This window comes from Mustela nivalis (assembly GCF_964662115.1).
Source record: "Mustela nivalis genome assembly, chromosome: X".
In the NCBI taxonomy this organism is placed as follows: domain Eukaryota; kingdom Metazoa; phylum Chordata; class Mammalia; order Carnivora; family Mustelidae; genus Mustela; species Mustela nivalis.
The window spans coordinates 92408215-92416395 of NC_139040.1; the positions used below are offsets into that span (position 1 = coordinate 92408215).

General features: G+C 39.8%; 1 pseudogene across 1 annotated transcript; it reads left to right on the forward strand.

The window, feature by feature from the left end:
- Positions 1–6322: 6322 nt before the first annotated feature.
- LOC309856703 (small ribosomal subunit protein uS2 pseudogene) lies at positions 6323–7618 on the forward strand (annotated as a pseudogene). The gene has a single exon. The product of its transcript is annotated as a small ribosomal subunit protein uS2 pseudogene (transcript).
- The last annotated feature ends 563 nt before the right edge of the window (positions 7619–8181 follow it).

Sequence of the window (8181 nt, forward strand, 5' to 3'; positions counted from 1 at the left end):
GCCACATTGCTGAATTGCTGTATGAGTAGTTTGGGGGTGGAGTCTTTTGGGTTTTCCATATAAGGAATCATGTCATCTGCGAAGAGAGAGAGTTTGACTTCTTCATTGCCAATTTGGATACCTTTTATTTCTCTTTGTTGTCTGATTGCTGTTGCTAGGACATCTATACACACTTTCTAGGTAATAGTATTTTAAAAAATGTTTTTATTTAAATTCAATTTAGTTAACATACACTGTATTATTAGTTTCAGGGATAGAATTTTGTGATTCATCAGTTGCATATAACAGCCCGTGCTCATTCTATCACTTGCCCTCCTTAATGTCCATCTCCCAGTTATCCCATCCCCCCACCCTCCTCCCCTCCAGCAACCCTCTGTTTGTTCCCTATAGTTAAGAGTCTCTTATGGTGGGACACCTGTGTGGCTCAACTGGGATTGAGTCCTGGGATTGAGTCCCAAATCAGGCTCCCTGCGCAATGGGGAGCCTGCTTCTCCCTCTGCCCCTCCCCCTGCTTGTGCTCACTCGCTCTCTCTCTGTCAAATAAACAATCATTCTTTAAAAAGTCTCTTATGGTTTGCTCCCTCTCTGTTTTAATCTTATTTTATTTTTCCTTCCCTTCCTCTACATTCTTCTGATTTGTTTCTTAAATTCCACATATGAATGAAATCACATGGTATTTGTCTTTCTCTAACTGACTTATTTTGCTTAGCATAGTGACCTCTAGTTCCATCCACATCATTATAAATGGCAAGAGTTCATTCTTTTTGATAGCTGGCTAATATTCCAATATATTGGAATATATATATATATATCACATCTTCTTTATATATCCACCACCACATCCATCTTCTTTATATAGATACACACCAAATCTTCTTTATCCATTCATCTGTTGATGGACATCTGAGTTCTTTCTGTATTTTGGCTATTGTGGACATTGCTGCTATAAACATTGGGGTGCATGTGTCCTTTCAAATCATTATTTTTGTGTCCTTTGGATAAATATCTAGTAGTGCGGTTGCTGGGTCATAGGATGAATCTATTTTTAACTTTTTGAGGAACCTCCACACTGTTCTCCGGAGTGGCTGCTCTAGGTAATATCATTTAATCTCATGGCTTGAAGTACTATTTTTAGACCAAGACCTTTGAATTTATATCTACAGGTTTATATTTAGACTCTTGGAAAACTACACCCAGACATCTTTCACTTAGGTTCTGTGTAGGCATGTCTAACTTAACATGTTAACAACCAAGCTCCTTTCTCCCCACCAACACCATCCAAGACTGGTGTTCCCATAATCTCTTCCCTTAAGGAACTGAAAACTCTAATATTTTTATTTGCTCATGAGAGAAATACTTGGCCCCTTCTTCTGTGTTGTTCTTGACTTCTTTTTTTTCCCTCCAACATGCCACATCCAACCCATCAGAAAAACTGTCATGTCTGTCTTCAAAATTTATCCAGAATCCTACAACTTATTGCCCCCATCCACTGCTGCCGCCATCATACAAATCACCATTATCTCTCACGTGGATTTCGTAAGGTCATAAAGGTGGAGTGCTCATGAGTGGGTTCACTGCCTTTATAAGAGTCATGAGAAACCTTGCTTCCTCTGTTCTGCTTTCAGCCATGTGGGGATACAATGAGAAGTCAGTCGTCTAATTCAGAAGGGTGCCCTCACTAGAACCTAAGTATGCTGCCTCCCTGATCTTGGACTTCCCGCCTCCAGAACCATGAGAAAGAAATTTCTGTTGTTTATAAGCCACTAGCTTATGGTATTTTGTTATAGCAACCCAAGCAGACTAAGATTATTCTTGTGAGTATAAGATAGCTCCTCCAACCATGGCATTGTGCCCACTTTCCTGACAGGGGAAAAAAAAAAAAAACATGGGAAAGGGCAAAGAAAAAATGTGACGAGAATAAGCCTGATGATACAATTCTATTTTTAGGATTTTCCTTGAAGTACCAAGTGATCTGTGCCAATTTCTCATTGGCCAGAATTGTGGTTCTTATGCTGCAAAAAATGACTGGGAGTTTATTCATAATAACACGCAGTACTAGGCTGAGAAAAATCAGTGTTCTCTAAGCATGGAAAAATAACAAAGAGTCAATTTAATGAAGATAATGTTCTTTATACAGTTTGATATTACAAAACAAAATGTAATTGAAATATACATATATCAAAGAGCACATAAAATTTGAGATAACTTAAGTCATCATTATGGAAATTTGACATTTGGAATGAAACTCTTTTTTTTTTAAGATTTTATTTATTTATTTGTCAGAGAGAGAGAGAGAGAGAGCAAGAGCGAGCACAGGCAGAGTGGCAGGCAGAGTCAGAGGGAGAAGCAGGCTCCCTGCGGAGCAAGGACACCGGGATCATGACCCGAGCCCAAGGCAGCTGCTCAACCAACTGAGCCACCCAGGCGTCCCATGAAACCCTTTTTTAAAAAAAGATTTTATTTATTTACTTGAGAGAGAGAGAATGATAGAGAGCATGAGAAAGGGGAGGGTCAGAGGGAGAAGCAGCCTCTGGGTCGAGCAGGTAGCCCAATGCCGGACCGGATCTGGAAACTTCAGGATCATGACCCGAGCTGAAGGCAGTCTCCCAACCAAGTGAGCCACGCAGTCGCCCTGGTATGAAATCTTAATGAAAATGATACATAATAAGCCTTGTGTGTTGTAGCTGAAGAGTTAGTTAAAGGGTTGTTTATAGTCTTAAATGTTTACATTGCAAAAGAAGAAAAATTAATGACCTAGTGGTCCATTCTGAAGGTGAGATGCTGACAAAAACAATTACATTCATATAAAACAATTACATTTATTTATATAAAAACATTTCTTACATTTATTTATATAAATATATATTTATATATAAATTATATAAATATATTTTATATATTGTTTATTTATATAAATATAAGTTATTTATAAATCTATATTTATAATGTATAAATTTGCATATAAATTTATATATTTTATGTTTTTATATATTTATATATAAATATTTATTTTATTTTTATATTTATATATAAATATCTTATTTTATATATCAATATATTACATGTTAATTCATATATTATATATTTATACATTAAATATTATATAACATAATGTTATGATATAATAATATATAACATTATTATATATTATATATAAATATATAATATATATTTATATGTGAATATAGTAGATATTTTTATATAAATATATAAAATAAATATAACATATAAATATATATTTATATATGAGTATCTATATTTTGCATTTATTACATTTATTTATTTAAAAAATTACATTATAACATTTACAAGATCTCTCTCCCATTTTAAATTCTCATGTGCAACAGGAATTGAAAGCCTCCATAGTTTCCTTCCCTTATGAGTTCTCCTGTGTTTCTTGAGGGAAGAGGAATTACCAAAGTTTTTCTCACAAATTTTGCATTCATAGGGTTTCTCCCCAGTGTGTATTAATCCTGAGCCCTCAAACTGAAATCTGTTCCACGCCAGTTACACTCATAAGGTTTTTATCTAGTGTAAATCTTCATGCTTTCCCAAATTCATGGCATTTTCATAGGCCTTCACCCTGGTATTTATTCTCTTGTGCTGAAGTTAGAGCTCATGTGGAAAACTTCAAAAAGCATTATATTCATTGGGTTTCTCTTCAGAACAGTCTCTCCTATTGATGAAGAGATGAGTGATAACTGGAGACATTCTTCTATTCATTCCCTTCATTGGAGTTCTGTCCTTCTGTTATGTCTATGATGGACATTATATTTTTTAATGATTTCCTCTGCATGTATATGGCTCCTGCCTTAAGTTTTTTTCCAAGCTGAACGGGTAATTCTTCTTCAGTAAGGCTCTATTATGCCCATTATTTTCATACAGAGATTTTATAATTGTTTATGGCTGAATTATTTTATAAACACTCAATATCTGTGTCAAATTAATGGAACGACATATGTGAATTTTCAGTAAAAATGTGTTTTAAGCTAAGTTTATAAGACTCATAGTATATTTCCTGGTTTCTCCTGAGTGAATTCCAGTGCTTAAATGACTTCCCCAGTTCTTAGAAGGTGTATTAGTTTCCTGTTGCCTCTTTCACAAATTACCACAAACTTAGTGGCTTAAAGCAACACAAATTGATTACCTTACAGTTGTGGAGGTCAGTAGTCTGAAGTTGGTTTGACTGGGGCTAAAATCAAGGTTTTGGCATGGCTCATTCTTTCTGGAGGTTCTGAGGGGAGAACCCGTTTTCTTACCTTTTCCAGCTTGTAGTGGCTGCCTGTGTACCTTGGCTTGCAGACCCATCCTCCCTCTTCAATGCCTGCTTCTGTCATCATGTCACCTTCACCTCTTCTGTAGTTAAATCTCCCTCACCTTCCCTCATATAAAGGCATTGGTCATTACATTTAGGGTGCACGGGGATAATCCAGTATATTCTCTCCATCCCAAGATTCTTAACTTAATCACATCTCCGAAGTCTTTTCTTTCTTTTCTCCTTCCTTCCTTCCTTTCCTTCTATCTTTCTCTCTCTCTCTCTTTCTTTCTTTCTTTTGCCATCTAAGGTAACATTCACAGGCTCCAGGAATAAGCACCTGGATTTTGACGGGGGCAGGGGTGGGGGGGAGCAGCCAAAGATGAATTTTTCTAATTCAGGGCCTTTCCAGGATTCTCTTAATGCAAAGGACCAAGAATCACTGCATGTGATTCTTAACCATGTTCAGGTCGTTGCATGGCTGGTTTCTAAATAAGTCCTGCTGAGAGGTTGACCCTGGGTGCTTAAGTAGAGCCTCAATCTTAAACAAACCTGACAAACATTTAAAACATGGAAAAAGAAATGCCAGGATGAAGACTCAAAAGTCAGTGCAGGGGTCAAAAGGTATAAACTTACAGTTATAAAATAAGTAAGTCATGGGGATGTCATGCACAAAAAAAAAAGTCAGTGTGGCCAATATAGATTTCTTCCAAATTCAGAATACAGAGCCTATATTGGGTGGGGGGAATACAATCATGAGCAAAGACCGACTTGGAGAACCTAGGCTGTATGGGCATATTGGCAATGACAGGGATAAGGTGGAGACATTTTAGGTAATTTACTAACAATGACTCTATGACAGTTGAGACTGAGGTTAACAAAAAGAAATTTTTCTCAGAAATCGCCAGTAGAGAGAAATCGATTAAGAGCCCATACGAAAGTGTTAAATTTAAAGAACATAAATAGGTCTCTCACTGAGATTAAGCTGAGCTTGCATGGTTGATGTCCTGATCTTTCAGGAGAAAAAATGGGAGCATTTCTTTGTATTCCCTCCCTACCCACAAGAAGCCCAGAGACCTGGCAAAACATGGTCAGGAATTCAGCCAGAGATTGCTTTAGTCTGTTTCAGGAAACTCCCAGCCAGGCAAAAGAGAAATGTCTACCTGATGTCTACCTTTTGGAGAGAGATAAAATTCTTATTCACTTGCCACAGATTTTTCATCAACCCAGACATCATTATTTCCTCCCCTGTGTCTTTTTCAGGAGATGGGCTGCTGAGACAGTGGAGCCAAGAGAACCCAGGTTTCCCACATTTCACAGTCATAAGCCTGGATGCTGCCACACTCTAATTTTGAGCTCTTCCTTTCTCCCTACACAGTCACACACTGCTGTCATAAGAATTCAGGACAGTGGAGGGATGCCTGGGTGGCTCAGCTCTTGATTTTGGCTCAGGTCATGCTCTCAGGTTGGTAGGCTTCTCTCTCTCTTCCTCTCCCTCCCCCGCAACTAAAAAATTAACCATGGACCTCTAGGTGGCTCAGTCGGCTAAGGGATCGATCCCCGCATTGGGATCCTTGCACAGCAGGGAGCCTGCTTCTCCCTCTGCTGCTGTTCTCCCTGCTTGTGCACTCTCTCTCTCTCTCTCTCTCTGACAAATAAATAAAATCTTTTTAAAAATTAAAAATTAACTTAAAATTTTTTTAATTAAAAAAAAGAATTCAGGGTAGTCATGTCTCACCCAGCATCAGAAAAGAGGACTCTGAGTCTTGCTGTCCATGAGGAAGAGATTAACAGTTCTAACAGTTCCAGATTAAAGACTATGGACTCTGAAAAACAATCTGAGGCGTTTGAAGTGGGAGGGGTGGGAGGTTGGGGTACCAGGTGGTGGGTATTATAGAGGGCATGGACTGCATGGAGCACTGGGTGTGGTGAAAAAATAATGAATACTGTTATGCTGAAAATAAATAAAAAATAAATTTAAAAAAATTAAAATGCTTTAATAATAATAAAAAAAAAAAGAATATATAGCTGTCAGGTCAACCTCATACCCCTCCCCGTGCCCCCCCCCGACCTTGATCAGGTGGTAGTATCTGTCCTCTTGTTTTGCCACCAATCATCAGCCAGTAGTAATGCAACCTCTTGGACTTCTGGTGATTACTGTTCCCAGGGCTGACCACCAGCCTCTCACAGAATACTTCAGGAATACTGGCCGGAGAGCTATGCTGAAATTTGCTGCTGCTACTGGAGCCGCTCCAGTTGCCGGCTGCTTCACTCCTGGAACATTCACTAACCAGATCCATGCAGCCTTCCGAGAGCCCAGACTTCTCATGGTTACTGATCCCAGCGCTGACCACCAACCTCTCACAGAGGCGTCTTATGTTAACCTGCCGACCATTGCTCTGTGTAACACAGACTCTCCTCTGCGCTATGTGGACATTGTCATCCCTTGCAACAACAAAGGAGCTCGCTTTGTGGGTCTGATGTGGTGGATGCTGGCCAGGGAAGTTCTGCGCCTGCGTGGCACCATTTCCCATGAACACCCGTGGGAGGCCATGCCTGATGTCTACTTCTACAGAGATCCTGAAGAGACTGAAAAGGAAGAGCAGGCCGGTGCTGAAAAGGCTGTGACCAAGGAAGAACTCCAGGGTGAATGGATGGCTCCAGCTCCTGAGTTCACGGCTACTCAGCCTGAAGTTGCAGACTGGTCTGAAGTCGCGCAGGTGCCCTCTGTGTCTGCTCAGCAGTTCCCTCTGAAGACTGGAGCGCCCACTGCTCGGGCCACTGAATGGGTTGGAACAACCACTGAGTGGTCTTAAGCTGCTCTTCCACAAACGCAAACAAAATGGAAATAACGTTGATGGAAAATAAACAGTTTGTAAAAGTCGAAAAAAAGTCACTCTACTATATTCATATTATTTTAAAGTGCCATTACCTCGCTATGTGCTAGAGATCCCTCTGAGAACTAACCTGCATTTGTCCATTTAACTCTTATAATTCTGCCAACTGCATATTATTTCTCCCACGTAATAGCTGGGGAAACTTGGGCACAGAGTTGGTATTAACCTAAGACAGGGTTATTAACATGACCTGTGGGAAAGTGGCTGAGTCGGGATTTGAATGCAGGTCGATAGGGCTCCAAAGCCTAAACTCTCCCAAGCACTACGCTTCTCTGGAAAAAAAAATAACACAAAAACGAAGTTTTGGAATTATTGGGGATGATACTATTCCTTAATACACCTGGGAGATAGTCGTACAGTGTTGCTAATCCACGTGTGCTGTGCGAACCAACAGCGTGACCTGGGAACATGGTAGAAATGAAGAATCTTGAGTCCCAATCCAGACCTCCTAAATAAAAACGAGCAATATCCTCGTTTCAGGGGGTTTCAGGTGCACGGGCTGGAGAAGCGTTGGCTAGAATTCCGCTGTGCACCGCAAAGGGCTAGCAAATGAAAGGGTCCATTCCACGCACATACCCTGGAGCTCCTCCTGCCACCTGTGTTTCAGCGCCCAGCGCCCCGCCCCCCGCCCCGGCCGGCCTGCGTTTAGGCCTCTATCTCTGGCTCACTCAGTTATTAAATCCATTTAACTATCTCGATACATAGCACTGAGGATTCATCAGTGAATGATCACAAACCAGAGCAGAAGTGGAGAAGTTACATTCTATTGGTGGACGGCAGAAATTGGACTGATTGCAAATTATTTGCTGGATGGTGTTAAACTCTGTTGGAAAAACAAAGCAGGCTGAGGAAGTGAAGCGTCCAAGAGCATCGGTATAGAGAGGCAGGACTGATTCTGAGCCAGATAAGATAAAGAAATATCTTTCTGGGCAGAAAGACAAATAACCATCACACAGAGCACTATAAATTGAGACCTGATTTGCTAAAAAAAACAAACAAACAAAAAAAAAAAAAAAAAAAACTAAATCC